The 23112-nt window shown below is 37.9% G+C and overlaps 1 pseudogene; it reads left to right on the forward strand.

The window, feature by feature from the left end:
• The first annotated feature begins 6907 nt into the window (after positions 1 to 6907).
• On the forward strand, positions 6908 to 7069 carry LOC102429412 (annotated as a pseudogene).
• Positions 7070 to 23112: the final 16043 nt, after the last annotated feature.

The following is a 23112-nucleotide window of genomic DNA, read 5'->3' on the forward strand; positions in this document are numbered from 1 at the left end:
ACAAATAGAACTAATTATACTAGCATCTTTTGGTAGTCAAGAACCATCAAAATTTAAGTTCTGGGTCTTCAAAGCCAAGATTGAGAAAAGAGCTCCTTGATCTTTGATCCCATATAAATGAGCACATTCTCAGTTTAGAGAAGTGCCCTAACTTTAGGCACTTCCCTGATATGCTAAGGCTGCTAATCTAGCATTCAAATCAAAGGATTCTTCTTGATAGTCAATTTACTAGGGGGGAAGATTCCACTTTAGTTGCCAGAATTCGCTTTAGCATATTCTCCCAGCCACATCCAGGTCACTGCAGACCAGCCTTACAAATATTCTCACTTTCAGGGTCCTTAAAACTGTAATATGAAACCTGAAACATTAATTTGAAAGAATATATGCACCACTATGTTCTTTGCAACATTATTTACAATAGCCAAGATTTGGAAGTAGTGTTAGCCTGTTAGTAGAAGAGTGGATTAAAAAGCTGTGGTACATTTACAGAATGGAATACAACTCAGCTGTAAAAAAAAAAAAAAAAAAGGATATCTTACTTTTTGTGACAGACAGCATGGATGGGCCTGTGTATTATTATGCTAAGTGAAATAAGCCAATCAGAGAAAGACAAGTACCATATGACTTACTTACCTGTGAAATCAAATGAACAAAATAAACTAACAAATAATATAGAAATAGACTCATAGATACAGAGAACAGACTAATAGCTAATAGAGAGAAGAAGGGTTGGGTGAAAAGATGAAGGGATTAAGCACAAAAAAACCCCTCATGATCACAGACAATGGTATGTTGATTACCAGAGGGAAAAGGGGGTGAGAGGAAGTAGAAGAGGGGCAAATGGTGATGAAAGGAAACTTGACTTGGAGTGGTGAACACACAATATAATATACAGGTTATGCATTATAGAATTGTACACTTGAAACCTATATAATTTTATTTATTTTTATTTTTTAAATATATTTTATTGATTTTTTACAGAGAGGAAGGGAGAGAGATAGAGAGTCAGAAACATTGATGAAGGAGAAACATCGATCAGCTGCCTCCTGCACAGCCCCCATCGGGGACGTGCCCGCAACCCAGGCACATGCCCCTGACCGGAATCGAACCCGGGACCCTCCAGTCCACAGGCTGACGCTCCATCCACTGAGCCAAACTGGTTTCAGCGAAACCTATATAATTTTATTAACTAATGTCACCCCAATATATTCAATAATTTTTTTAAAAATCTGTGAGGTGATACTGACGATCCTTTTCCCACCTTCGAAAGTTGAGCTGGTACAGATGGACCATGAACTGATTATTAACTTGTATTTAGTGCCAGGCTACAAAATATAGGATATAACCCAGTTTAGCTTTGTTTTCCTATTAATTGAATCAACCAGTTGCCTCAGTGCCAAATCCATAGACTTGCCATACACGCCTTGCCAATGGTGCCTTTTACTCCCATGTGCATATTTTGATGACTAAATGTCTTTGCACATCTGAAATTGGTGTAAAGCTCTAGAAGGCTGAACTCAACTCAGTGCACACATTCATGTGTCTTTGTGCAGAGTCGTTCTTCTATTTCAGCGGTTCTCAACCTGTGGGTCGCGACCCCTTTGGGGGCCGAACCACCCTTTCACAGGGGTTGCCTAAGATCATAGGAAAACACATATATAATTACATGTTGTTTTTGTGATTAATCACTATGCTTTAATTATGTTCAATTTGTAACAATGAAATTGGGGGTCACCACAACATGAGGAACTGTATCAAAGGGTCTCGGCATTAGGAAGGTTGAAAACCACTGTTCTATTTGGTTAAATTGGCTTCCCAGTTTTCTGCAGCCCACATATCATAACAACACATCCCAGAAAGTTTTTTCCCTGGCTCATGTATTTCCTGTTGTGTTTTGAATTTTGGATCCCACCATCCTCTTTCTCTGGAAATTGTCTTAGATGTTTAATTGGAAAGTCCCTTTATTTCCCTTGCTTGGCACATAAGAAGGTCTCTGTTCCCTTCCAATTGTTTCTCCCATCTTGGAACCTAACTATGTGGCCCTTGGATTTTTGCTTTACAATCTCTTGAAAAATCACTCCTTCCTTGTTAAAGAATACTACTGGAAATCCTTTCACCTTCTCTCTGCTTCTTGGTACTTAGAAAATTCCCTTTAGTTAACTAATCTAACTCTTAGTAGAATATTTTTATTTATTTATTTTAGCAAACTAAAAAGCCTGAGGTGGGTGAGGGGCCTCATGCACTCCTTTTTGAGTGTGTCTTGCACACTTTCATGTAGGCAATTTCACAATATACATTAAACCTGAAAACCATGCCAGCCCTTTGCACAAGTGATTTCATTTCTGGCATTATCCAAAGGAAACATTTCTTCAAGTGTTCAGAGATGTACAAAATATCTTTATTTATAATAACAAAAATGTGAAATTTAGCTGTTTATCAATAGATTAGTAAAATAAAATTATTTATATTAATATGACAATGGTAGGTAGCATTAATGATAGACATAAAAATGAGTATTTACTTACATTTAATAATTTAATATATCTATGATATATTAAATAAAATATTGCAAAACACCCTCTATGTTTGATCAGTCAGTCTACTATCAATCTATTTACCTACATGATCTTTACCTATTGTCCTATCTCTTCAGTTAGAGCAAATAATGTTTACTTATGGTTGATGGAAGTATGAGTATATTTTTACTTTCTTCTTTACGCATACTTTTCTTTTTGTAAGTTAGATATGTATTGGTTGGTAATTTTTAAAAGCAACAAAGGTTAAAGGAAAATAAGAATACCCCTGACCAGTGAAGGTCATGTGGGCACATTGGGCAATCATACCAAGTCTTGACCCACTCACCATTATCCTTTCAGGAACCAGGACCTCTATACACAATGTATAGCTTTACCTTTTAATCTTTGCATTATGTGGAGGAGGTACTCAGTGAATGGTTACTGAATTGAACAAAAAGAAATTATTTCTCTAGTGCACTTTGTACCTGTGTCATATAAATTCTAAGAAAAAAGAATGCATTAAATGAATAATGAGTGTTATAACTTAGGTCATTAATACATACATATGGTAGATTGAATTATGGCTCCCAGTTCTTCACCATTCCCATGTCCATATCTCTGCCACATGACTGCACAGTTCCCCAGAAACAGAGCCACCTGCTGACCTTGAATATAACTTTATATATGTCTTTCCCATAGGATATTAGCGAACATAACACAAGCAGAGGCTTAAAATGTGCATGCACAGTTCAGTTTTCTCTCTTGGGCTTCTGTCATCACCATGAGGAAATGATGCCTTGGTTAGTTCACTGGTCCAAGGAGCATGAGAAACATATGGAGAAGATTTGAACCCAATCTATAATTTAGAGCCATGCCCAGCTGAGCACAGACTCACTCAGTTAAAAAACTACCTTCACCCCCATGCCAGCCCAACAGCAGATGCGTGAATTGAGAATAAATGATTGTTGTTTTAATCTACTGAGTTTAAGGATGGTTTGTTACACAGCATCATTATGGAATTACCTGACCAATACAATACATTTACTAAATATTAAATTTTATTATATTAATAATTAGGTATGAGGTATTAATGAAACTTGATTTAATAAGTGTCTAATTCCAACTATAGCAATGACCTCATCATAAGTTTGCATGGGATATCAATAATGATCATGTATTTCTGAAAAACTGACAAGAAAAGTTTAACATTTAAGAGCCAAAACGAACTGAGCCACTTCCTGGAAGACAATTTAGGCAAGGTGAGCCACCAGTTAAGCTTTAGTCATCCGAGGTAAGAATCAAATCTAAACAGGGTATAGTGTCTGCATATGCTCACTAATTAGTCCTACATGTTCAGGTCTGGGTCTCTGAGAGAGAAGAAGTAGTGCCTGGTGATAGATTGGGTGAAACACATGGGAAGCATAGGTCATGACTATCTGTGTGGGAACAAATATAAGATACCCTCTAGGGTTTCCCAAAATTTTGAGACAGAGAACATTGTGGAAGGTGTGCTTTCATAAAAGTGGTGACAAGACCCAGTATGACATGTAGTATACTATTGTTTAACATGACTCTATTTATGATGACTCCATTTGTTCTCATAGCCTAGTGAGGCATCAGGAAACTCAAGTTATAACGTGTCGTTTCACACCAGCAAGTGGAGACAAGACCTCATCGTGTTGCTGCCAAGTGGGGTGTTCCAGTTGAGTTTATAACTAGTTCAGAATATCCAAACAGGCATTCGAGAAGTTTGATCAAATGAAATTCTCTTTTAATGTTTTTTTTTCAACTTTGCAATGAAAATTGCTGTTCACGAGACTATAGTGACTCGAAAAATGAGGAGTAACATAGGGTAGCCAGAGAGAGAAATCAAAGCGTCAGTGAAGGTGTTCTGCATCTGAAAAACATCAAGGAAAAATGGGAAGAAAATAGCTGTTACTTATTCCATAAATTGAAAACAGAACTGCCCTTGTCTTTATTTTGAAACACTATTTTTTAATATATAAAATAGTGGCAGTAGACTGATTTAACATGTTCTACTGAGTTCTATTGAACTCCTACTTTCAAAAAACATTCCGTTTGTTTTTGGTAAGATTTGAATGAACGGGTCTTAAGTATGTGGACGCCAAAAATTAAAATGCTACCTAAACTTTGACCAATTGTTTTAATATACATCAAACAATGTTCATTAATTCTTTTATAGTCTTTTTGACCTACCCTGTCTGCATGTTAATCATTTTCTTGTTGTGCCAATATTGTTTGCATAACAGTAGGTTGATAATTTATGTTTTTTATTAAAAGGTGTCTGTGGAAAAGAGATTTACCATGACTCTTCAGAAAATTATATTTTTAATCAGCTGTAGAAATTCATAGCACTTCCTACATATGGGACACCTTATTACAATGATCCAAACAGACCAAAGTCAACAAATAATCTTGTCTGTCTATTGTTAATTCTTAGAAGAACAAACATATGTTTTGAGTGTCATTACTGCTAAATTAGCACAAGCAATTAGCCATTCTAGGAGGATAAAATAAAAATGCAGAGCACTATAGTATAATTACTATTTGCATTTAAATTGTGTGTTATACTTTTCTAACATCATGGAGTGATAGTAAAGTCTAACACTTACTGAGTTCCTTCTGTGTCACTAAGTAAAGGGATTGTCTCAGTTAATCTTCACAACAACCCCATGATAAAGATACTATTATTATAGTATAATATTTTTCATATAAAGAAACTGAGGCTTGGAGAGACAAAATCTCTTGTGTAAATTTCTAGAAACTACTCAGCAGAAGCAAAGATTTAAATGGGGCAAGTTTGACTTTATCACCCAAGTTCTACAGAATGCTTTTATTATTAACCTGCTAATATTAGGTTTAAGTTAATTTTGACATCACAAAGTTCAATTATATCATTCATAAAGAAAATTCCATCATTCAAAGGAAATAACTCTTCAGTAAATAGTTCATGAGGTGATTGTGAAGGGAGGGACAAAGGACTTATCCAAAACAAAATATATCACTTATATTTTTCACCAACATAGCAATCATGGATATGCATAGTGGTACCCCAAAGATGACTTTTTCTTTCTTAAAGTAATTTATTTAAAGTTACTTTCTTAAAATAATTTAAAACAAAAACAACTTTGAAGGGCATGTACCATAGCTCATTAGTGTTCAAATTTCCAGGATATAAAAATATATGGAATGATGATAATGCAGAAATTGAAGGTCACATGCTATGGCCACAAAGCCTGAAACACAAGCATTCATGTATCATTTCATGGGTATTTACTGAGCGTCTACAATGTGCATTGTTCTTGGTATGAAGATACAGCAATGTCAGACAAACCTTTGCCCTCATGGAGCTTACATTTTAGTAGAGAAACAGAAAAACAAAACAAATGTTCAAGTTCTATGACGAAAAATAATGGAGGTAAATAGATAGTGATGGAGGCAATAAGATTGCAGTTTTACTAGGCGAAAAAGTGTGATGTCATAGCTTCTAGTTAGGTTAAAGTTGCATGAAGCAGAGTAGTGTAATGTCTATCTTGGCACTACCCTTATCCAAGGTGGCAAAGAAGTCTTGATTGATAGACGAACTGCATTACAGTATTAACTGATTACTCCCTGTGAATGAGTGTGTAAAACTAATAGAATTTACAAGTCTTGCTCACGTGGAGCTTACTAAAGAATTGGAAGAAATAAGATACATACATACTAGGGTAAAAGGGAGGGGAATGCATGTTTATTGCACCCATCTTGACAATGTTGTTCAATCAGCAGTGCAGAATGGAGGATCCCTGGACCCTGGGATAAGGTGGGACAAGACAGGCTTCCTGGGGGAGGAGAATATTGAGTTTAGGCTTTAAAAATGGGTAGAATTTGATTAGGCAGAGATGTGTTGTCTTTTCTAGAAGACTGTGAGCCTCCAGGGACTAGACTACACCTGTCCTTTTACTGGCCTCTTTTCATATCTATATTCCAGAAATCATCTTCTCCTGGGGAACTGTTTGAAACCATTTCCAGAGGTCTTAGGGAAGGCAGAGGTATAAGAAATGTGATGAAACAGAGTCAAACTAAAGGCAAGATGTGGAGCTTAGGTTCCTTCCAGCCACCAGATCTTAGACATGGCACCTAACCTCTCTGAGCCTCAGTATTCTCATAAAAAAGGCATAACAATAATTGCTCTGCCTCCTTCTCAGGACTAAACAGGAAGCAGTAAAGATAGGGGGTATTCTTGGTGATTGTAAAGTGCTATAAGGCACTGGGGGCTGACAGACCCTCTTGCATAAGAATAAACAACTCAAAATAGACATGTCTTACGGGGGTCTTAGAAGTCACTTCATCATTCTCTCCACCATAGTGGTGCATGCAGTTGACTCTTCTTTGCAATACCTTCTCACAAGACTTTCAGGATCAAGAGGTTCCTGGACAAGAAACAAAAGCAGAATTAACCCATTACCCAATGGATTAGGATAAAAATGGATAATAAAATAAGGTACAACTCCAAGAGGAGACATTGGAGAAGAACCAAGCTGGGTCTATAAGAAGTCGCACATGAGATGGCGCCCATACTTATGCTGCATCCAGGTGCTTGCCTCTTACCATATCCCTGAAAAGTTCACTACAATCTGGACAGTAGGGTGTATTTTATTGGGAAATTATTAGAAGAATGATTTTTCTCTTTGTTAATATATTTCTGCACTAGTAGGCTGGTTCAATAATAAATATGAGAGATCATTAAAAAAAAGTCACCGTATCCAATTCCTAAATGTTGCAGTTTATGGAACCTGAGCCTTGGGGAGGTTAAGAGACTATACTACTTACTAGTTAGTGGAAAAACCTCCTTTCAAGTTTCTAGACTCTCAATGCTCTTCCTACCATATACTATTGCTTGAGTCATAGTATCGCACCAATATTAAAGGAAAAATGCATTAAAGGGATAAAACTGCCAACTAGCTTAACTTCAGATGTACAATTACTTTTGTGGTCCCATCCCACGTCCCGTATCCTATTTGCTCTAGAGATAGTATTTTAGCCAGTGCCTGTGCGGTGTCACTACCTCCCACCACAAGCGGTTTCCATGTGGCAAGACAGTAAGACTTATAGCAGACTAAACTGAGAGAGTGTTACCTACTTAAACTGTTTTTCTGACTTAATAAGAATTTTTCATCTACAGCAAGCCATTTTAAAATATTGTCTATACACAAACAGTCACTCTGAATAATAGGTCTGCACACAGTAAATGTCACCTCCCTAAATCACACGGGACCTCGGCGAGACGGCGGGGAAGGCTCCACAGCAGTTTAAACTTCAGCCTCCCATTTATTATGGATGCGTTTATAAATCTCGGAGGGCACTTTTCCGCCTCCTGGGAAATCCAAAAACGGTGCCGTTGTTTGTCAGGGTGACTTGTCCTGAATGTTGAGGTCCTGGCCATCCTTCTTACACCCAGATCCCATTAGGTTCCAAAATGGGTCGGCCAAGGTTGCTGTCAAAGGTGCCATTTTCTCATCTTGAATGACGAGAGAAAACTGTCCCGGAAAAAAGTAGATGGGGGCTTTGAAAACTGGGGTGTGTGAAATGAATGTAGGAGCCTTCTTCCTTCCTTCCTTTCTTTCCCCCTTTTACCTTGAATAAATGATCTTCTCTACAAAAGAGCTTTGAGTTTCTCACACGAGGGAAGCAAAAGACAGCTTACACAGCAATGGCATTGAAAAACTCCTTAGCCGCTCCCATCTGTCTTGGTTAGTAGGAATACTTAGGCATTAAGTGGAGAAAAGGAGAATCCATCAATAGTTAATAACTGACCTTAAGATGGGAATTCAAAGTTCACCACAATTACACCCAAGTGTCAGAGAACACACATGGGACGTTATCAATATATTTGACTACAAGAGCCTGGGATGGCAAATTTAAATACCATCAGAAAAAGAGCTGGACATTCCTTTTAATGAGAAAATATTGTTACCATATTCAGCAGCCCATACTAAGATAGTCAAAACCAAAATTCTCAGATGAGAACGGATAGGGAAAGGTAAGCATAATCTACAAGAGCAAGTCAGAGTCAGGCTGAAATCCTATCATGTGGCCAGTTTGTAAACAAATTGTTTCCTAGGTTCAAAGGGAGACTGTATGTTACAGGTGGAAATGAGGTTAGGCAAAAGACTAAAAGAAAATATGTTTGGCCCTGGTCGGTGTGGCTCAGTTGGTTGGAGCATCATCCAGTGTACCAGAAGGTCACGGGTTCGATTCCCAGTCAGAGCACATACTTGGTTTCAGGTTCTGTCCCCCATCACAGCATGTGTGTGGGGCAACTGATTGATGTATCTCTCTCACATCAATGTTTCTATTTCTCCCTTTCTCCCTCTCTAAAATCAATGCAAAAAATAAGTGAGATTTAAAGGAAAGAAAAGAAAATAAATATAGTGTGTACCAAAAAATGTATAGACATAATTTCAATAATTATAAAGGCAGTGTTTTTTAAAATACACTTTATTTTCAAAATTGAGCTATCAGCTATTAAAGTGTGTATACATTTTTGGGGGGGCACCTTATCTGTATATTTGTGCAGAGATGCTTAACATGGATTTTCATCAGAGGAATGCAACTTAAAATCACAGTGATTTATCACTACATTAAAATGGCTAAAATTTAAAAGGCTGCCAACCCCAAATGCAGGACAACTGGAATTCTCTCATACACTGATGCTGGGATTATAAAATGATACAACCTTTGTGGAGAGCTATTTGTCACTTTCTTATAAAGTTAAACACACATATGCCTTATGACCCAGCTATTTTATTTCTTGTTATTTATTTTGAAGAAATAAAAAATCCATATGTTTATAAAGAGATTTACACAAGGATAGTCATAGTAGCTTTATCCAGAATGGCAAAACTTTAGCAACAAGTTAAATGCTCATCAAAAGGAGTGATAAACTTTTATGTCACATTCCTAGAATGGAATACTGATCAACAATAAAAAGAATAAATAAATGAATCACAGGTACTTATGAGTACATGAATCTCATAAATATGTTGAGCAAAATAAGCTGCACTTATATAAAGTTCAAGAACAGGCAAGACTAGTCAATGGGAATAGGAATCAGAATAGTGGTTTCCTCTTGGTGAGGAGGGGGTCAAAAGAAAGACATGAGAACATTTTCCAGGGAGAGAGTGATGCTTGGTGTTGGTTGTTAGCTGCATGGGTGTGTACACACAAACTCAACTTTAGACTAATTTCTGCTCATTTGATATATGTAATTATAGCTCAATTAAATAAAAAGAAAATATGTGTAGATTAAGAACTGTGAGGCTAATTATCTTCCAGGTATTTGCTGTTATAAATCCTTACTACTCAAAGGGTGGTCCACAGGGTAGCTGCGTCAACTGAGTGATGCAGGATTCAGTTCAGCCACAGCCCAGAATATGCAGTCTAGTGTAAAGCCCAGAAGAGTTATATACATTAGTCTCCCCTGGTAGGTATCAAAGTTGATAGGACTCAACCATCCATCATCACAGCCATGGTTACAAAATGAAAATGAATTATTTCTATATGTTGGAGGGGGTCTTTTTAAAAAACAAGAAGCAAGGTACAAAAATATTCTCAATGAAAGGGAAAAATGATTGCATATCCAGAACCCAGTTCTCTTTTCTTTCTTACCAATAGAACCTGGGTTTATTCTGGGCCACAATGCATCCAGCTAAAATACTCCACTTCCCTGTCTCTCTCACAACTACTGATGTAAATGAGATGTGAAGAGAATTTATTATGTGGGGATTCCTGGAAAGCCCCTTAAAGTGCTGAGTATATAGGTAGTTCACACGTTTGTCTACAACCCCCATTTCTCCTTCTGGGCAGAACATGGATGCGATGACCCGAGTGCCAACTGCCATCTTGAACAATGTGGAGCTTTTAAGGCCTACCAACCCTGGACAAAATTATGAATCTCTATTCTGTGCCAGGCTCTTCTGTTAGATACAGCTTAATCTAATTCTAAGTGGCACTGGTACGTTAAAAATAAGCAACTATTTAGATAGATTTACAAGTCTTTAACATTTCTTTCTGTCATAGCTCCTGGTTTGGAGGTTTGCCCCTTAGAATCATACAAGTTTAGAGCTGAAAGAAACTTTAGAGAACATCTAGGCAAAATGTCTCATAATATAAGTAAATCAAGAGAGAGTTTCAGTGATTTGGCCAAGACTTTGCCAGAAGCTACTTATCAAATATTCATTACTATCAACATGTATTAAATACACATTGTTATGCCTGCCAGTGAGACACTTTCCAGTATCCAGAAGGTTAGTCTTCTTTCTAGGATACCTCATGTGCCCATCAATGTATTGCCTTTCCTTGTTTAAATATATAAAGAAGTTTAGATTAATATATACTTTAATAATAAAAATATTAGGGAGAGAACCTTGTCTTTTTAAGCTCTGCCATATCTCCCATAATAAATATGGGCTGACAGAGAGTCAATGATCATTTTTATTCTGTGTGTGTGTGTGTGTGTGCGTGTGTGTGTGTGTGCGTGCGCGCGCTTCCAGGAGAGAGTGATAGTGTGAAAGCCATTTTTTAGAGAAAGCACCTCAAACTGCTGAAGGAGAATGATGCCTGACAAGCATTTCCTTTATTGAATAATCCAGTTTACAAATGCTTCCAGACAGACTGAGGGGATGTGACTAGGTTAAAAATATGACAACCACAATCAAAGCCCAGATGAAAAGTGTGCTGTGAATCATAAAAGTAGGGACGAGAAGTTTCTCCTCTATGAACTCAGCTATTTGAGTAGCTCTTCTGGTCTAGATACATAACTGTTCTCCTTTATAACAAAACCCCATTCAGGAAAAAAAGGAGAGGGTTGAATTGTTCTAAGTACTTTGCAAGATCTGCTACTTGGGTGTGTTTGGAAGATTCTAAAGCTTTGCAACCCGCGCAGGCTGACAGCTGAAAGTAAATCAAGGCAGCAGTTGGGGAAAAGGCACTTGAGTAGGCAACTTGGCTGTTTCATAGATCCTTACAGGGAATATAGGCAGGCTGGGGCATTTTTGTCTTAGCAATTACTACTGAGATTCACCATTGCAGTGATCCATGGGGATTCGCTGAAAAGGTTAATGGCATCTGTCAGATTTACAGGGTACAACAAGGAAGTTGGCACATTCCCTGGTGCGAGGTGTAATGTCACCTGTGTGGGCTGAGCAGTCCACATTCATTACCATTCATTGGCCAAACGGCCCAGGTTTTAACCAGCCTTGGAATGCAATCCATCAACAGTTGAGCATTCAGAGCAAGAAAAGTGGCAAGGGAGATTGCGAGAGAGATGACAATAGAACAAGCATACTAGTATTCCACTATCAGCTGGTGGACCTTCTGAGAAAGTTTAGAGATCAGTGCCTGCAATGAAAAGTTGAGACAGTATAAGGTCAAGGAGAAAATAAATATCCAGACCCTGTAATGCAACTCTTAAAAATAACGCCATTAATGCACCCACAGGCATCCCACTAGAGCTCTGTGTAAAGCCGTTGTTTCCCATCCATTCGTTCTACACCAAGTTTTCAAAAAGCTGTTTAGGTTTGTGTAAATATGTGGCTCTAATTGGCTTTCCAATTTCACAGCTTATCAAAGGCAGAAAGGGGGCTCACCGACATTGCAAAGACAATGAGCACATTTGATGCAATGGTCTATGATTCTCCTCAATGTTTTTAACCCACGACTGGAGAAACAGATGGTTAGGTCTTTAAGGAAGCTTAAAGCAGAAACTGAGCTTATACAAAACTGCTCAGCTATCAGATGGGGCAAATCTATTCTATCATCCCTCCACCCCCCAAATCACAACCTATCAGGGGAAGGATTTAGCGCTACAGAAAGATATTTACTAGGAAGCTTGCTGCAGAAGAGAAGGGCATGCTTTGCTAAACCAGATGCATGTTATTTTTCCTGAATCCAAGATTTATGAAAGCAGTATGCTCATATTTCTCCATATACAGTAATTGGAACTCATTATGCTAATTGTATTTCCATTATCACTAATTAACAATCAGAGTGACCTGGCCCACAGTCTAATTTGTCTTTAATCTGTTTTTGTATAGGGAGTTTTACCCTGTAATTTCAAGGTGATAATTCTATTCAGTGCAACGTTATGAATTGCAGAAGGTAACACTTTTTGGATGCTTGATGCTATCTTCTTGGAACTGTTCGGGGTAAAACGGAAAAGCAAATGGATATACTTGCATATGCCCTCTCACTGATGAAGTAGATGCTTAACCCATGACATTAGGAGGATCCTTCATAATTCTTGCTCAGATTGTATGTCTGATCAAAGTAACGGGATAGTTGCCCATACTCAAGCGGCAGCTCTCAATGTAAAATATGCAGTACTGAGTCTAAGAAGCAGTTGACATTTGCTGTCATCAAGAAGGAAAAAGGGTGTTTCTTATAACTTTTAATGATTAGTTACCACCTTATAAATATTTTCATGTGTCAAATCTCTTGTAAAGAGAAAAATAATAGGGCAGGATCATCCAGAAACTTGTTTCTCATAAAAATGAGATATCGAAGGGAGAGATGAGATATATGTATAGTACCCCCTCTCAGAGGATATGTTTATTTTTTTTTTAGCCAGGCAGATTTATAGTAGTGGGACGGTATGGGGGAAGGGAGCTGAATTTGGAGCCCAAGGTTCTGAGTTCAAGTTCACTTTCAAGGCTTAATAGAAAGCACCACTCTTCCTCTGAATTGTTGTTTCCTCATCTTTAAAACTGAGATAATACATTTGAGGTAAATCATTGGGACATCATTAAGCAGGTTTAAGAGTGAGGACTTGGGAATTAGACTGAGTTCAAATTTGGATTCCATCACATATTAGTTTTTAGCCTTAGTAAAGCCTCAGTTTTCAAAATAGTTTTAAAATCGAGCCTAACAATAGTTCTCTCTTCATATACATGTTTTGAGGTTAAACTAATCAAGATTAATCTGTATAAGATGCTTTGGCCAATCCCTGGCTCATGGTTAGCATATAACAAAGGCTAGCTCTGATTTGGGGGATGCAGTCATGTTAAAGTGCTTGGTAAACATTCAACAGGGGTTGGTGGGCTTGTGATGATTCTGATGTGTTGCTTTATCCTGGGGAGTGAAGTGAACATTACCACTTCAATCACTGATCCATTGTGAATAAAAGACTTCTCTTGGGAATGACTGAAAATCATATTGGGAGAGGGAGGGATAAAGGAGAGAGAGCACTAAGAAAAAGGCACATGAGAAATTAATTTTAGAAAATATCCCTCTACTTATTCTAAGAAAGCTCAGAAATTTCAGATCTACCTTCTCATACACTGATTTTCAATCTGAGTAAGCAATGCCCTAAATGACCTCTAGTCCTGCGGGTTCCACTAGGTCTATCTTTTTTAGCCTGATTAACATGGTTTACCTTTGGGTGTCTTTCAGAGAACCACTGAAGTAGCAACTTTGAGGTGTTTTTTAAAACAAAGCAAAAAAGAAGTGCTTCCGTGATAGTCTACTCCCGTGGCCTCCCAGCCCCCTGCAAATACTTGAGAACCAGTTGGATCACCATGCTTCTTCCACATAGAGTTTTCATATTCTCAGGAAGTCCCGTTCCTTGATTTGGCCTCTTCTTCTACTTGACAGGGAGATTTTTCCGAATCCCAAGGTCAGATATAATTGTAGCTCTATGGCTTATCCTGGTTTCACAGGCTATAAAAAATGTATTTGCTCTTCCTTGTCCGTGGTATAAATCACAGGATATCACCTAATCAACAAAATAATCTTAATCAATGCTTCACCGTCTGGCTTTCCATAACAATTCCAAATCCCTGTCGGTGTTTTCTATCTTCCCTTCTGTTAGACCAGATGGTGCTTGTTCTAGCCTCTTTGTAAAAAATCTTTTTCTGACCATAGTACTCTGTCCAAAGATCATTGTAGGAAACCCCTCCTGCTATCTGCAGCAGTGGCCCTGTCCTACCTGTTACATACTGCAGCCTTTGCCAATGACTATCACTTCTAAACCGGAGCTTTCTTCCAAAGTCACTGACTGGTGAGTCCATAATTATTTGATAACACAACCACTTTGGTCTTCACATATCCAGTGTGAGCTCTCTTCTTCAGGTAGAAGCAAAGTCCAGCTGGAGCCCTGACCGGTTTGGCTCAGTGGATAGAGCCTCGGCCTGCGGACTCAAGGGTCCCAGGTTCGATTCCGGTCAAGGGCATGTACCTTGGTTGCGGGCACATCTCCAGTAGGGGGTGTGCAGGAGGCAGCTGATTGATGCTTCTCTCTCATTGATGTTACTAGCTCTCTATCCCTCTCCCTTCCTCTCTGTAAAAAATCAATAAAATATATTTTAAAAAAAAAAGTTTAACTGGAGTCTTTCCCATAAGGCACGAAGCTCTCCAACAAGGAGAGTATGCAATCGGCACCCACCAGTAATCACGATGTCTTCTACCCTATTGTACTAAAAGGGAAAGTGGCTCTCAACCTGTGGGTCATGACCTCTTTGGCGGTCGAACAACCCTTTCACAGGGGTCGCCTAAGACCATCCTGCATATCAGATATTTACATTATGATTCATAACAGTAGCAACATTACAGTTATGAAGTAGCAACGAAAAAATTTTATGGTTGGGTCACAACATGAGGAACTGTATTTAAAGTGCCAGAAGGTTGAGAACCACTGCGTCTACACTGAAGAAGCTGGACCATTATGTTTTCCTCACATACAGCATCATCACATAATTATTTTAATCTTTCTAGAAAACTGTCTTTCATTTATCTTTCTGTATAAGCCATAAAGCACATTTAAAGAGGAAAAAACAAAATAATTGACATATCTGAGCATCAGTGGCACTGTGACTTGAAAAGAAGACAATTGGGAGTCCATTAAGCCTATGGATCGTTTTAAACAGTGATCATCAAATCTCTCCTTATCCTGTTGTGTGTGTGTGTGTGTGTGTGTGTGTATGTGTGAAAAATAGCAGCACCAACAACATTTCAAGATAGCAATACCTTCTTTATAGAAATCATTTTAGAAATCACATCCTCAAACAAGCTGGTTTTCTGGATGTTACTCTGATCTTTCTCATAATACAATGAATGGGAAACATAGCAGATACACAGAGTAGGAAGAAAGCATTGGTATCTAATTTCCAAAATATACACATCAGTCACTAAGTTGATAGATATACTAACTTGGCACCATTTTTCTATGGTATCCGAAAGAACTGCAAAATCACAGCACACAGAGACTTTGTCACAAAGGATTTTCAATTTGTTGTTTAAGAAGATAGATCTATGAGTATCCCCTTTATCCCTAATGACTACAGAATGTAAATAATCTCATTATGACCCTTTTTCATGTACATTTTATTTCTGGATGAGGTAGAATTCCTTTATTTTCTTTTTATTTATTTTTTTATCTGACCAGCAAATACAATGTGTGTTTGGTCCATTGGTTAAAATGGAGCCGAGTAAACTCAGCTTTGCTCATTGTGTGCCATCTGACCATGGATACATCAACCGTATTGTCTTTTCAGAATAGGTCTCTCACATTTCCATCCTACTACATGTAAAGGATTTCCTAGAGCACACACAATCCACGTTTAACTCTTAAAGCATCTTCCAAACCAGAACAAAAAATACAGTCATTAGGCCATTGCTAAAACTTCCCATTTTCCACTTACCGGTACTTTCATGATCATAATTCAGTTACCTACGAAAAAAAAGGCCACAAACTTTGTTTTTTTCCTCTCCAGAAATTTAGGCCAATACCATAGAATGCAAATTTTACCCCAAGCACTCTATCAGTAGAGGCTAATGTGGCTAACTTCTTCCTTGAGCCTTCAAGAAGACTTTACATAATTCTCACTTTCTGGTGAGGTTTCTAGGGTTTGGGACACTTTCAGTTCCTCCTTTTCTACTTAAGAGGAGGAATGGAAGTGTGTCATTCTGCTATTGCTGAGTGTATTACTGTTCTCCATTTGCATACTATCTCATGATTTGCATGTGGGGGCAGCCAAACTACAATCTATCACTTATTTTTGTAAATAAAGTTTTATTAGAATACAGCCACATTCAGTGGTTTCTGGACTGTTTATGACCTCTTCCTAGTTACAACAGTAGAGGTCTCCAGTTGTAATAGGAACCTTATGGCCCACAAGTCTTCAATATTATCCCTGTTCAAAAGTAATGGTTAAATTCTAACAGACAGAAATATTATCCTAGAACCCATGTTCATGTCCTTGACCTGCTTTTCAAAGTGTGAAGGTATGTTTAAATGTTCAATTAATTAATATTGCTAAAGACTGAAACTAAAATGCACACTTTCAAAACAAATTCCCAGATTGCATAAATTATGCATACATCAACCTAACCTAAGTAGGGTCCCAAGGTACCCACCTATAATTGAATCAATTAAGTTCATTGTTCTTAGGGTTAAATGGGCAATAATAAATGTAGTCAAAAGTGGTAGTTGGAGGAATAAAGTTGTAATTTCACTGAGATATTGAAGTGGTCAGAGCAAGGAATGCTACCAAATCCAGCCCATTTTTCTTCCTGGACCATATCCTCAGGTTTCTTTTCCTCTTTCCTCTTCAACTGACTCCTAAGGCCACTTTAAATCCATTTTCCTCAACTGAAAGAAGTGGAGGCTAGAGTCTCACTTTCTCAATCTCTTTTATCACTTCCTTGGTGATCATGCTTGTCAAATCATTTTGCTTCCCTGACATTAGTTGTTAAGTGATAATTTCCTACAAGTTGAATGCCCTGAGGATGCCTACATTATCTTCAGAAATCATTTCCAGGTTGAAGATCTCCATTTATAAGGCTATTGCCTTATTTTGACATCTCGCAACTATGCCTCATATAGTGGGTTGAATGTGTCCCCCAAAATATATGTGGAGGATGGGGTCTTATTTGGAATAAGAGTCTGAAAATGTAATTGAACTAAATATCTCAAGATGAGATCAGCCTAGGTTAGGGTGGACTCTAAACCTAATGACGGTGTCCAGAGAAGAGGCAGAAAAGGAGACCTAGACATACCCAGGGAAGAAGGCCATGTGAAGACAGAAGCAGAGATTGGAGTGATGTATCTGTAAGCCAAGAAACATGAAAGATTGTCAACAGGCACTAGAAGCTAAAGACGTGTAACAGATTCTCCCTCAGAGACTTCACAAAAGAACCAAGCATGACAATATCTTGGTTCTTGTCTTCTGGCCTCCAGAATTGTGAAAAAAATAAATTTCTGTTGTTTTAAGTCACCATGTTTGAAGTAATTTGTTATGAAAATCCTAGAAAATTAATACACCTAATTAAATAATTAATTCTCTATGCCATTGAAAATGGAGTATTGTTACCTGCTTTATTTTTTCTGGGGTTGATATAATATTTTGAGATTATTTGTTAAGTAATAAGTCACAGACTTTGAGGAAACACTATTTCCCCCAAAGATTCTTTTATTTTTATTTTTCACTAGAAAATAGATTTTCTCAATTAAAAATGTCTTTTGGAAAACACATCCCCAACTTCTATTATAAGCTTTTAGACTTACCTGCCAAAAAATTAGCTGTGTACCAAGATATAATTGTTTTTCAAAATCCTATTCTGGTGCATGAAACACACACTTACTTCTCAATATAGACAATTAATGCCATCTGCTTTGTTTCTGGACTCTAAAACCAAATGACTCGTGTGTTCAGGCAAACTTTCCCCTTTGGAATTAAGGTTTTAAAATAAGGTGTCTTTCTTTTCAAAAAGAGGCCAAGTAACTGGCTTTATTTTGGAATTTAAAATGCCCTGTTTATGGATGTTAACTCACATTTATAAGCAAGATTTCATCAATTATGTAATGGATTGCTAAATGTCACTCTTGTGCTTTATTCCTAGAGTAACTACAGTCTATATGCTTAGGAAAATATCATATAATTATAAAGTAATTCTATGTTCTAGTAGATTACTTAGTAATTATACTTAATACTGTAGTTCCAATAGTGATTACTATGAAAGCTCATTAGAAAAGGCAGAAATAGTCACATATGTATTCTAATTATATCTGCCACAATAGAAGTTAATGTTAATTGAAGTGATTTATAGTTATTATGGTAACTCAATTAAAAGTATATACTAGTAGTGATAACCAACCTTCAAAAGAACAAAGTGCTAAATTAGTATCAGAAAACTTAAAGGAGAGTCACCTTTGACTTTAATTCTGTTTGGTTTCCTTTGCTCAGAAAATGCTTCCACCATTCTCTTCTTATGAGCTTATTCATTTCTCTCTCCCAGCACCTAGGTCAGTGCGTGGCATGTGGAGATATTCTATAAATATGTACTAAATAAATGAATAAATTACTTGTAATATTTATTTTGGTCCATCTAAAGTTAGATGGTGAGATCTATCTAAAATTATTTGCAAATGGATTTTGAGATTCTAAATTGATGCTTTTGATATTTTAGGTTCATTGACTCCTTGGAGAATGATATAAAAGTTTCTCAGTAAAGTGTGTATAAACACAAAATTTCCCAAACACTTGCAGGCTGTTCAAGGACCCTCTGAAGCCCAATCAGAGTTAAGTTGGGAACTTGAGAAGTGGCTCTGGAGAAGAGCAGCATTTTATAAGCATTCTCTCTACCATCAGGGGCTTGGGACTAGGGATCGATGGTGGTTTGCTCTCCCAGTTTTCCCTTTCTCCATTACTTAAAGAAATATGTGGAAGATTAAATCATGGTTTCACTCTCAATTTATTTTGCTTCACATTCACTTTTAAATTAACCAGCATAAGAAATTATACAAAAGCTATCCCTTTGGTAGGAGATGACAAACAAATACACAGCCCATTAAAAAGACAAGTGTGAGATGGAAATGTTCTGGTTCACATGAGATATTCAGCCCTGTTACTGACACTTTGCTTGTCACACATTCCCAAATGCAGATGCCAGTAAGATGTCACTAGTGGTAAATCATCACCCAAAATGATGGCCCAATGGCCTACACCAGCGGTTCTCAACCTGTGGGTCGCGACCCCTTTGGCGGTCGAAAGACCCTTTCACAGGGGTCGCCTAAGACCATCCTGCATATCAGATATTTACATTACGATTCATAACAGTAGCAACATTACAGTTATGAAGTAGCAACAAAAATAATTTTATGGTTGGGTTACAACATGAGAAACTGTATTTAAAGGGCCAGAAGGTTGAGAACCACTGGCCTACACAATCCTGGGTCAGAGACTGAGTGGACCTTGGAAAGGCCAGACAGAGACAATGTCCTTGAAAAGCTTACAATTTCACTCAAGAAACAACAGTCAAGCTCAGACAATAACACATAAAAGCATCGAAGTACAAAAATCATAAATGCTATTGAATCCAGAGAAAAGCCACGTTGAGGATCAAAGCAGTTGGTCAACTTCTGAGCTAAGGTGGCAAAGAAATATAATCTGCTTTATGTCCCCCAACTTTGTTTCAATGTAGACCTAAGAGTGTGAATTTGGACAAGAATAAAAAGATTATAAAGGTCCTACTGATATCTGAGTTACAAAAGCCTAAGAGCAAACAATATTGGTACCAGGAGGTCTAAAAACCTTATATATTTTGGAATTTCTCTGAAGATCCAAATACCTGGAACCTCAAAGCATTTCTCATGACCTTTCCCCTGCATCTTTGCGTATGACTGGGGTGGGCCTAAACTCGAGTTCTGAGAGAGTTAACCTAGAACAGTACATGCCTGTCATGTTATTCATTGTATCAACTGGGGATTTATTCCCAGTCCCTATTTTTCAACGATACAGAACATTTCCTGCATCTTTGCTAATCTGCATAATCACTTGTCAAGATGAGTGATTTCTATCCACTTGTCAATGTTGCTGCTTTTTTTAAAACATTACCTGAGAAATTGGTTTAACATATTTTAACTGACATACTTTTCTATGCAACCGGATGCCATGGATAGATCTACTCAATAGTCATTTCTTTCTTCCCCCACTCCCTAAATGAATTCAGTGCTCATGAAATGAGCTGAATTTCCCTAGAGAATTAAATTCATTCCATTCCTGCCTCACAGATATGGCTGATACCTGGAGACACAGATATCCTGACTGAAACTCTTTCATTGTACTGAGGAAAGCTATTCTAAGATGGAAGAGAAGTCTGTTCCTAGTGATGGGTGTGCTGTTTAAAATGTCTTTTCATCCCAAGTAGAATCTATACTAATTAAAGGGTAATATGCTAATTAGAGTGGATGTCTTCCAGATGACCTTCCAGACGTCCTCCAGACAAAGCCACAGTGGCTGCGAAGGGCCCAGGCTCAGGCTGGCAGTGGCAGCAGCAGCGGGGTAATGGGGGTGGGGCGGTGCCTTCCCGCAGAGGGAGGCCAGACTGTGGCTTAGGCCAGGGCTGAGGCAGAGGCGATTAGGGGCGATCAGGCCGGCAGGGGGGCAAGTTAGGGGCAATCAGGCCAGCAGGGGGGCAAGTTAGGGTCAATCAGGCTGGCAGGGGGGCAAGTTAGGGGCAATCAGGCCAGCAGGGGAGCAAGGTAGGAGCAATCAGGTCGGCAGGGGAGCAAGGTAGGGGTGATCGCAAAGGCAGGGGGGCAGGTTAGGGGCGATTAGGCCAGCAGGCAGAGGCAGTTAGGGACGATCATGCAGGCAGAGGGGTTAGGGGTCGATCAGGCAGGCAGATAGGCGAGCGGTTAGGAGTCAGTGGTCCTGGATTGCAAGAGGGATGTCCCCCAAGGGGTCCCAGATTGGAGAGGGTGCAGGCCAGGCTGAGGGACAACCCCCCCCCCCCCCCCGCAAGTGTACGAATTTCGTGCACCGGGCCTCTAGTATTTTATAAAAACCTTTCACCTATGAAACATCAAAATATTAGAGAAAATAATTGATATTAGCCAATGTTCTTAAAATGTTTATGGCCATTACTCAGCCCAATGGTGAATCAAAAGGGTCTGAATTTGGTAAGTCAAATTCAAAGGTACTTTCTTGTCATTTGACAATGAGAGAGATGCATGAGTTACAGTCACTGACTGGTATTAGCATTGGAATTATAGACCAAATTCAAATACATTGCTCTTCCTTGTATTTTCTGTTTTCATGTTGGAAGTCTTAAAGTTTTATTTACCCATGTTGGTTCTAATTTTAAATTCCCTAGGGCTTGAAGAATACATGCAAAATTTTTCATATATATAGATAGATAGATAGGTAGATAGATGCAAAATATCTCATGCAGGGGGAAAAAACCCACCCAGTAGCATCTACCCTTCTTCACTTGATCCTCCCCCAAGATAAAATCAATTAACTTCCCCCAACCATAGCTCTTATCTACCCTGATAAGAGGCACATCTAAAGGAATCCAAATAAAACATGCAAGTAGTTCCTCCTGTTCTGTAGGTTAAATCAGATTTGGGAAATTTGGTGAGTCCTGAATAGTCAGACAGTATTTTCTAAAACTGATCCAAGCAGTTACATTTGATTTCTAAATGCATGACAAAGATTTTCTGTTTTTAGGTTTAAAACTGTTATTAAGTTAAAGTACATGCTTCATTTAAAAAAAAAAATCTTTCTCTTTCTCCCTCGATTCAGTTTTACATGTAAGATGATTTACACAGTGATAGACGTTTTCTGAATTAAATTATTCAATAAATGCTCATTAGCACTTAGTTGGTGTTAGGCTGAATTCTTGGCCCTGGAGGTGGAGCAGGAAACATAATCAAGACGGCAGAGTCTGAGGAATAGAACCGTATGAATGACAAGACCTGCCCAGCAACGCTTCCTGAAAAACCCATAGCCTTTGTTTCCCAGGCCAAAGAAGATACAAATTCTTGAGGCCCATTTATCAAACTAGAAGTCTTAGGTGAAATAGCTTCCTTGCATGTCTTATTTTATCTGAGAAAATCTACATCCTCATGCACATTAAAAGTTCTTTCTGGCATCATCACTTAAATATTTTTAAATTTAAGTTTAAATTAAAAAATATATATAAACATATTTTTATATATAAATATATATAGAGAGAGAACACATAAAAGTATTTAATCAAACACTGTTTTCACTTTTTATGCTAGCACATAGAGAATTGTTTCATTCTTTCTTAAAGCTGCATATTATGTCATTATATAGACATACCATGAATATTTGTCCATCCCTTATTGATGGATTTTTTAAGTTTTTCCCTCTAGCCTTTTGCAATTAAAACACCACCAAAATGAATAAACTTGTGCCTATGTCATTTCTTATGTATGTAAGTATGTCTGTAAAATAGATTACCGTAAGTGCAATTTCTGGGTCAATGGGTATACTCATATGTAATTTTGATACATATTGCTAAATTTCTCCCATAGACTTATATTTGCTTACATACATACCATTATGTTTCTATACAGCCTTACTAAAGAGTATGTTGTCAAACTTTTAGATTTTTGTCATTCTGGTGAGTAAAATGTTACAACAAGGTAGTTTTTCTAAAATATATTTTTTATTGATTTCAGAGAGGAAGGGAGAGGGAGAGAGAAGATAGAAATATCAATGATGAGAAAGAATCATTGATTGGCTACCCCCTGGGGATCGAGCTCAACCTGGGCATGTGCCCTGACTGG

The sequence above is a fragment of the Myotis lucifugus genome, unplaced genomic scaffold (assembly GCF_000147115.1).
Source record: "Myotis lucifugus unplaced genomic scaffold, Myoluc2.0 scaffold_108, whole genome shotgun sequence".
Lineage (NCBI taxonomy): Eukaryota > Metazoa > Chordata > Mammalia > Chiroptera > Vespertilionidae > Myotis > Myotis lucifugus.